This window comes from Phacochoerus africanus, chromosome 2 (genome assembly GCF_016906955.1).
Source record: "Phacochoerus africanus isolate WHEZ1 chromosome 2, ROS_Pafr_v1, whole genome shotgun sequence".
Taxonomy (NCBI): Eukaryota; Metazoa; Chordata; class Mammalia; order Artiodactyla; family Suidae; genus Phacochoerus; species Phacochoerus africanus.
Window position 1 is genome coordinate 199,501,310 of NC_062545.1, and position 8,126 is coordinate 199,509,435.

The 8,126-nt window shown below is 34.2% G+C and overlaps 1 long non-coding RNA gene across 1 annotated transcript; it reads right to left on the reverse strand.

The window, feature by feature from the left end:
* Positions 1-3,192: 3,192 nt before the first annotated feature.
* Positions 3,193-7,800, reverse strand: LOC125121249 (uncharacterized). Its single transcript, XR_007133416.1, has 3 exons — positions 7,684-7,800; positions 7,234-7,433; positions 3,193-3,404 (listed from the first exon to the last, which is right to left on the reverse strand). It is a non-coding gene; the product is annotated as an uncharacterized LOC125121249 (long non-coding RNA).
* Between the last annotated feature and the right edge of the window lie 326 nt (positions 7,801-8,126).

Here is an 8,126-nt window from a genome sequence, read left to right on the forward strand (position 1 = left end):
TCTCATCGTTGTATTAGATCTATTGCAGCAAAGCTAATTTTCAACTCTGCTCACTTTGGGGGTGAAGTTTTCTGCCTTGGTTTGCATTTGTTAAACAACTTAGAAAGCCTAAGCTTGCCCTCTCAATAAAGTCATCATGACAAGAAATGTACTGACTACCATCAGTTGGCAATGTGGAGAATAATAATGCGGAAGAGGAGAGATTCTTTCTTTTACCAATCAATTTTTCTTTTGTCTCCAAATATCCTTTTCTTGAAGAAAAGTGGGAAATTATAGGAAAGGGAAACATTGACTAAAACAATAGAGTACGTATTTCCAGAATACACATTTATTTCCTATTATCACAAGTCAAAGGAATGATGTACCACTTTGTCACCTTTTCTTGAGAGAGAGAGAGACTGATAATAAAGTCAATAAAAATGAGAATTAACAGTAAAGACTTAGCCATGAATTAGCCACTAGATAAAGACATGTTTAGATTGCAAATTACTTTTAAAGTCATTAACCATCCCAAACTTAATAAAGTGTAATCTTCACACTGTTAAAGAGAGTAACAGATGTTGTTTTTAATGTTTAGTGAAAAATATTTATCTGCTGCTATAATGAAATCCTGTTTCCCTGACCCTCTTTTTTTCCTCTAGTTAGTTTTGTTATGTTACATTAAAAAATTCTTTTGCAAGACAATCAGTACATTTTTTTTTTATGGTAGCTAAGGCTCAAACTTAAATAAATGGATTTCTTTCATGGAGTTCTTTATTATGAATCTTTGAGGAGCAAGAGTTCTCCATAATGTATATCGGCAAAAGTAAAATGGAAAAATGGCACTTTTTTTTTATTTAGCCAACATGGCAGATGAAGATCTGTAACCACAGAAAAACATGTCTAATTAGTGCAGCTTCAAGCTATGAGAGAGACTGAATTGGCAACTGTGCTTTCTTTTGGATGGTCTTTTCTTTTTCTTAGATTATTTAAAGGAGACTAATTTCTTGAAGCCCTAGGCAACAGGGTCACAACCAGTAAGGAAAGCTTGAATCAAGAGAATAATGATATTTCAATGTTAGGAAAAAATGCGCTCATAGCCAGGAGGGAAGCAATCAGAACTTAAACTGCTGCAATCTGGAAGATTCTCCTCAGGACCTGTTTATGGCTGGTTCACTGTTCTCTCAAGCAACATAATGTGCCAAACAAGGGTAGGTGGGATGGTTATATAAAAAACTGTCTTCATGACTGAAGTAACTGTGGAGGTACAAAAGGCAAATGCAAAGAAAATGAAGCCACCTGAAATAAAAGATGAAAATGTCGGTAATCCCCTCAACCAAGGGACAGAACTGGCCTCTATCCATGCAGAGCTGAAATGAATAGTGTATGTTACTTCATTAGCCAGTACAGTCAGAGCTCCTTCTGACTTCAAAATGTGTTACAACTTCCTCAATTTTATGTAATAACACAGGGAATACACCTTGAGTTCACCTTCTAGCTCCTAATCCTTTTATTTCCAACTCTAAGAAAGAAAAATAGCAGTCGGGGAAAAATGAGAGAAGAGCATAAAATGTCAATTTAGCCTCCCTGAAACATCTGCTCCCATAAGAAATGAATGTTTTTTCCTTCTTTTAGATAGATCCTCACAGATTGAAATATTAAACAAAGTTTCCTCTTATCAGTTATATTGTGATGAGTATCGAAAGTAATCTTATCCTTGACCATAGATGAAAAGATATTACCTTTCAAGAAACTGCAAAGATGACCTAGAAGGAGTGTGGAATATGAAGATATTGTAGTTAAAAATGGCTATGACTAACAATTTAATCCTACAAACATTTACCGAATATGGCACCTATTATAGGCCAGGCTCTATGCCAAGTACTTCAGGGATGAAACTCAAAGATGGCTAAAGCATAGCCTCTGACTTGAGAAAGCTTAAAGTTTAAAAGCAAGGTTAAAAACAAGTACACAGACTATAATAGGCAGTGAAAATAAAAAGAAAATATTTTAGGGTTGTTCAAATACAGGAGCTCTGTAATTTAGAGAGACAGATTGATCTTTCACAGCAGGCTTTGTGGATTGAATAGGGTTTCTTTTTGGGAATGGCAAAGATAGGTGACCCAGGTTGGGTGAACTTGAGCCAAAGCATCAAGTAAGAAGGATGAGGATACTTGGAGATGGCAGATTTTTCTCTGAAGGGTGAAGTGTGCTGGTCGGGATGTAAGATGTGAGCATTGTTGACAAGGAAATTACTGTCAGGTATTTCTTCTACAGATTGCATTCATGATTAGTATGTTTGTTTTAAACTAAAAAAAAAAAAAAAAAGAACAAGTCGTATAGCTGGATGAGATTTCCCAAAGTGATTACACTGTTTTAACTAACATCTAGTTCAATATATGGCATTGCCAGCATCTGGAGGTTCCCCAATCCATAGCATCTTTTAGTAACGCACCTCCAATGATAACTATTATCTTTATTTCTACTATTATTTCACCATAGATTAGTTTTGCTTGGTATATTACTTATTATAAATGAAATAATATAGTACATACATGTGTTTGGACTCTTTCACTTAAAATTTTTGTTCTATGTTATTATAGTTTGTTCTTTTATATTATCGAATAGTATTCACTTGTAGGGAGTTATAGGGATGTCTCTGGTTGATGTACATTTGAGCATTTGAGTTTTTTGTTTGTTTTTAATCTTAACTTTCCAATCAAGTAAATAGATTGAAAACAACTCAATTTCAAAGTGGATAAACAAATACAGTCACTGATTAACTTAAATATGTACGCAATCATCCAATTATTTTCAAGTATGAATATTGATTAGTAATTTTCCTTATTAAAGATGAGTATCAACTCCAGTAAGAAGAGTGGGGAGTGAATTGGGTCACTTCTGTATTCTCTTTATTCTTTCAAGTTTGTTTCATACACCAGCCTGTGTTAACTTTTCTTTTGAGTTCTGTGCTATTGTGCCTGATTCATGGGGTTCTTAGATATTCTATATACACATATCATATTCTGTGACAAAAGTTTTTTGCCTCACTGAAAGCACTGGCACTTCTACAAATATATATATATATATATATATATATATATATATATATATATATATATATATACACACACACACACACACATATACACAGAGAAAGAGAGAGAAATTCCTTACATTAGTTTTGTCTTCCAATTCTACAGTAGCTCTAACTGTTGAAAACTCTCACTCTCTGATGAAAGGAAGTGTTATCTTCCTCTTGAGAAAGCTCTGTGTTTTGAGCAGGAATAACTAACTTTCAGGGATGCCATCTGGAAGGTTTCTCACTCAGGAAACTTAGACAAATTGTCTCTATATTGTCCTCAGAAGGATCGTCCATCCCTGGATCTGTGTTTCTCACTGTGTCTTGCACTGTTAATGTTTATCTGGGGGAAAATAGAATTTCTTAGGATCATAGGCATAGCTTTCCATCATGGTTCCCAATCCTGATCATTACCTCCTTCAGTCCCTGATATCTGTTTCTATATGCTTCTGAGAGGAATAAAAAGAAAGGACCAAGAAAATGGGGAAAGTAAAAGGTAGTGCTTTCATAGTGCATTGCATAGACATCCAGAACTTCGGTAAGAGAGTACCTTACCCAGTGCTGCTGGTCAACGTACTCCATGGGAGCTCCAAATGCCACTTGTACCTATAGAGTGAGACCATTTAATTTTAGTTTTTTTCAATTTTGGAAAAAAAAAAAAGAAAGTTTGGCAGAGTGAGAAAATTTCCTCTTTTAATCTTTCTTGCTGCATGTATAGCTATGAATTTCTAGGAATCATTATTAAAGTTCATTTCATACCATCCATTTAAGCTACAGTTCCATTATATGTAAACACACTCAGTGGGTCATATGACTAGAGTATAAAGAGATGTATTAATCACTTGAGTGGGAGTACTGAAATATCAGTAATAATATCTCCATAAATATTCAAATATAGGACTAATATCTTAAGGAGAGTAGTGTTATAATTTTTAAGGCATAGAAGGATTCTTTAAAGGAATTTTATTATAATATTCAGTTTATTACAGAAAAGCACTTTCCCTGTTTAAAGTATCTCTCATTATAGCAATCAATATAATATCTATGTTAAAGAGGTTATTTTTTATTATTTCTAAACAATAGAGAAAACGTTGAATTTTAATGTGATAAGTGAGAATTAGGGTAGAGTTTTTATATATTTAGCATCATTTGGATGCCTACTTTTGATTTACCTGCTTTAATTCCACAAATACTTATTAAGTGCTAATTGTCACAACTTGGGACTATCAAGTTAATTAAATCAATGAGAGTTGGCCAAGACGGCAGAGGAGGAAGACCTGAATTCATGTTTCCCACGGACATACCAAAATTATACCAACTTACAGAGCAACTGTCTGTGCAGATGACCTGAAAACTACTACAAAAGGTTTTCTACAACTAAATACATAAGAAAGAACCACTAGGAGATTTGTCCAAGGGGTGGAGACAAGGTGTAATCAGGACCTACTTCCCTGGCTCAGTTTCATAACTGAACAATCCCAAAGCTTCTAAAAGCTTGAGTTGGATGAATTTGGAAGATAGGATGAGTGTTAGAAAGTAGAGGTTGGGAGGGAGGGGCAGTTCAGAGATAAACATTATCTAGTTATCTAACACACTGTTCCTAAGTATTTGGCCTTATTCACCATGTTTCACAGAAGACACATGTAAATCTTGGTCCTGATTTCTGGTACAGATCTGCTGTATATAAAAGTCTGTTCACTCTTCCACTATATAAAACTGAGATCCAAAGTTGGTCTGGGGGTTACTTATTTTAAAACCATAATTTTTCTTTTGTGATACTCACAGTTTCAAAGCATCTTCAAATTAGTTATGTTATTTTAAACTCATAGTAATGTTGTAAAGCAGACATTAAGGCATCATTATTCTCATTTTCATATGAGGGAGTGGAAGCTGAGAGTGATGAAGAAACTGGCCCAAGATCACTTCAGATTGACAAGTGTAAAATCTAAGTCATTCTGACTCCCTATTTTATATTAGTTTTGTACTATTTCCGTTTCATAGCTACTGTGATAAAATGGAGGATCACTATGCTATGTTTATTCTTACATGGAGTTTATGATCTTTTCTTTCAAAAGAAGATTGTAAGTAGTACAATTTGAAAAACCAGAGTTTTAATTGGATCAATTCAGAGAAGAATAAAGGACATGCTGGCACATATACTGAGACATGTTAGAATGCATGAAAAGATATGAGTGTCTTAGAGGGGTGTTGGGGGAGATACCAAAATGTTGTCATATAAATGTTCACTCTTATAAGCAGGGATGTAACTTTTTCAAACAGCTTTGTTGAAACAAGCTGGACAGAATATACACACATGTCTTCAAGAAACATAAAGACTGGGTCTTCTCATAACACTGCTGTTAGTTGGTGCTTATACAAGTTGAGCCAGCTAATCATTTGGGGAAAAAAAAAAAATCAGAGGCCATGGGAGCTCTTATTTAAAGGAGGGATGCTTTTAGAGAACATGCAGTCAACTAGCCATTTTAATACAGAGGACCACATTACATGCTTGAGAAATCATTCCATACATTCTGCAGTCCTGTCAAATGTATCTGAGTTAGGCAGAACACTATAAAGTTGGGTCAGTCACCTATGTGCTGAGACTGACAGTTATCAGAGAGAGCTAATGAGTTGATCCAAAAGATGTTTTAAAACTACAGTTAAATTGGTCTAAATGAGGTTGTAATTCTCATTTTCATCATGGATTTTATTTTCCTCTGTCAAAGATGTAATAATACTAAATAGACTTTAAATGATTTAAGGTTCATAATAATTTCACTTTCATATCTCTTTAATTACTTAATATTATAGGGATGGCTAACTCGACAAAGGGAATACAAAAATAGTCTACAATGCTGGACTATAAACCTTGCTTTTTGCTGAGTTAAGTTTGAATAGAGCACATATTTAAGAGGCTTCAATAATTAAGATCCAAGAAAGGGAACATTTTTCAAAAAATTAAAGTCAGTGCTTTTTGCATGGTTGAGGTATTGAGAAGTTTGTAGAATATCACAGAATCTTTTTCACTTCAATCAACAATTCTGGAATTATCTTCCAAATGTGATGGAAGTACTTCCTATATTTTGTCATGTGCGGTTCCATACTGTCTCTTTCTTAAAGACTTGCATATGAGTATATTAGAGAAGAAAGAAAAAGTAGAAAATGGGGCACGTCTTTACCACAGTGTAATATTAAGTTTAAATACTGAGACCACTACAGAACTCTAATTGCCAAACCTGATTGCATATCAGAACAGTCTTAGTAATTGTCAAAATGCAGGCTTGGAAGTCCAACTTTTTCCTATTGATTTAGAACACCAGTGTTGGGTTGCCTATTAATGCATATTTTTAATAATCTCCATGGTGATATTTATGCACAGCTAGATTTGAAAACTGCAATGATAAGATATTCATATCAAATATTAAGTGCATGTAGATATTTAACCCTGAAAATATATGTAAAGCTTCTTTTAAGTTGTAAACTGTTTAAAGAATGATTTTATAATAACTCTCAACCCAGCATTACCATGTTAAATGCTGCAAAGTATTACATACCCAGTGCTTCTCAATAGAAAGTTGTGTTGGTTTAGTTCGTGGGTAATAGCAAAAGGGTTTCCAGATACAAACTTGATGAACTCGTCTATGCTGCACTGAAATGAACAACAATGACTTCCAGGGGTTAAAGGCCCATGCCATTAGCTCAGCAGTAGCCCAAGAAGCTCCTTTCAGAGTTTTTTGCATATCTACATATAATTATAGCATCACCATTGATTACACTCAAAGTTTTTCCAGGCACTGCTTTAAATATTTGCATAAATTATTTAATATAAGCCTCACGAAATAACCATGAGGTACATGTTGTTAAAGCCACTCTACAGTCTAGTCTAGGAAACTGAGGATTCCACTGGGACATCTGACTTTACTAACTATAATTTAAAATTTTTTAAAAATTTTTAACCATTTTAAACTTAAATTTATTGCAGCCATTACCCCATAAAATTTAGCATTTTAGACTTTGTTTCATCTATATCCTAAACTAACTGTATTTTTAAACCACAAGATTAAAAAAAACCACACAAATATAGCCACTTTATAGGCAACAATGATAACAAAATGTTATCTTCGTAAATATAAATTTTTTTTCCACTAGGAGGAAAAATATGGCAGACCTACCTTTGTCACTGCTAGGAAACAAAGGATCCTCTCCCTATACTCCTTCCTATGACTCTGATGTGCTTGGTTCCATAAAGGTAGCCTACTTAGTTTGTAACTACATCAATCAGCTACTTTAGAGCCAGTGGGCATCAGAGACCTTCTATTAAGTTTTCTTATGAGTCACTAGTGAAGCATAGTAGTTTTCTGCTTCTGGCACTCTATAGAAAAAAAGAAAAAAGAAACAAAAGAAAACAGGCAATTTGCCCCTGTCACATAGATTAATCAAGAAAGGCATAACCTTTGTATCTTTGGCTGGTCTCTGAAAAGGGGAAAAGGGCATTATGATAGATACAGGCAGGAATCCCTTCAATCATCTTTAACAGTCCTGGGACATAAGGCAAGAAGCTTAAAGCTTTCATTTAAAACATGTATTTTTTTTTTTCCTATTGAAGTTTCTGTAATTATTACCTGTGCTCCTTCTATCATACCCTATTGTGAACAACTTCAAAGAAAAGAAGCAAGTTTTTTAGATCAAAGAAAAAAAAATTGACTGGGGGAAAAATGGATTGTCTTTCTGCTAAACACACACATATTCTGTTGTTATGGCAACATAAGATCTAAGAATGACACACCAAATCATATGGTACCAAGGCACATTACTATCATCAAATGTCACAATAAATGTGCTTCAGTTTCTGAATATGACATACCAGATTGTTTCCTGTTATTCTCAGTTCTTTCACTTGAGGCCAAAGCAACTTACTCTAATGGGGACCAAATATCATCCATCATCTGTCTTTAGTGGATCTTTCTTGCACAAAGAGATCCCAGTAATTTCACTGAAGAGATATGCAGTGGGATGAAAACTGAGCTAGTTCCTTAGGAGATAACTGCTTATCCTTTGAAATTAT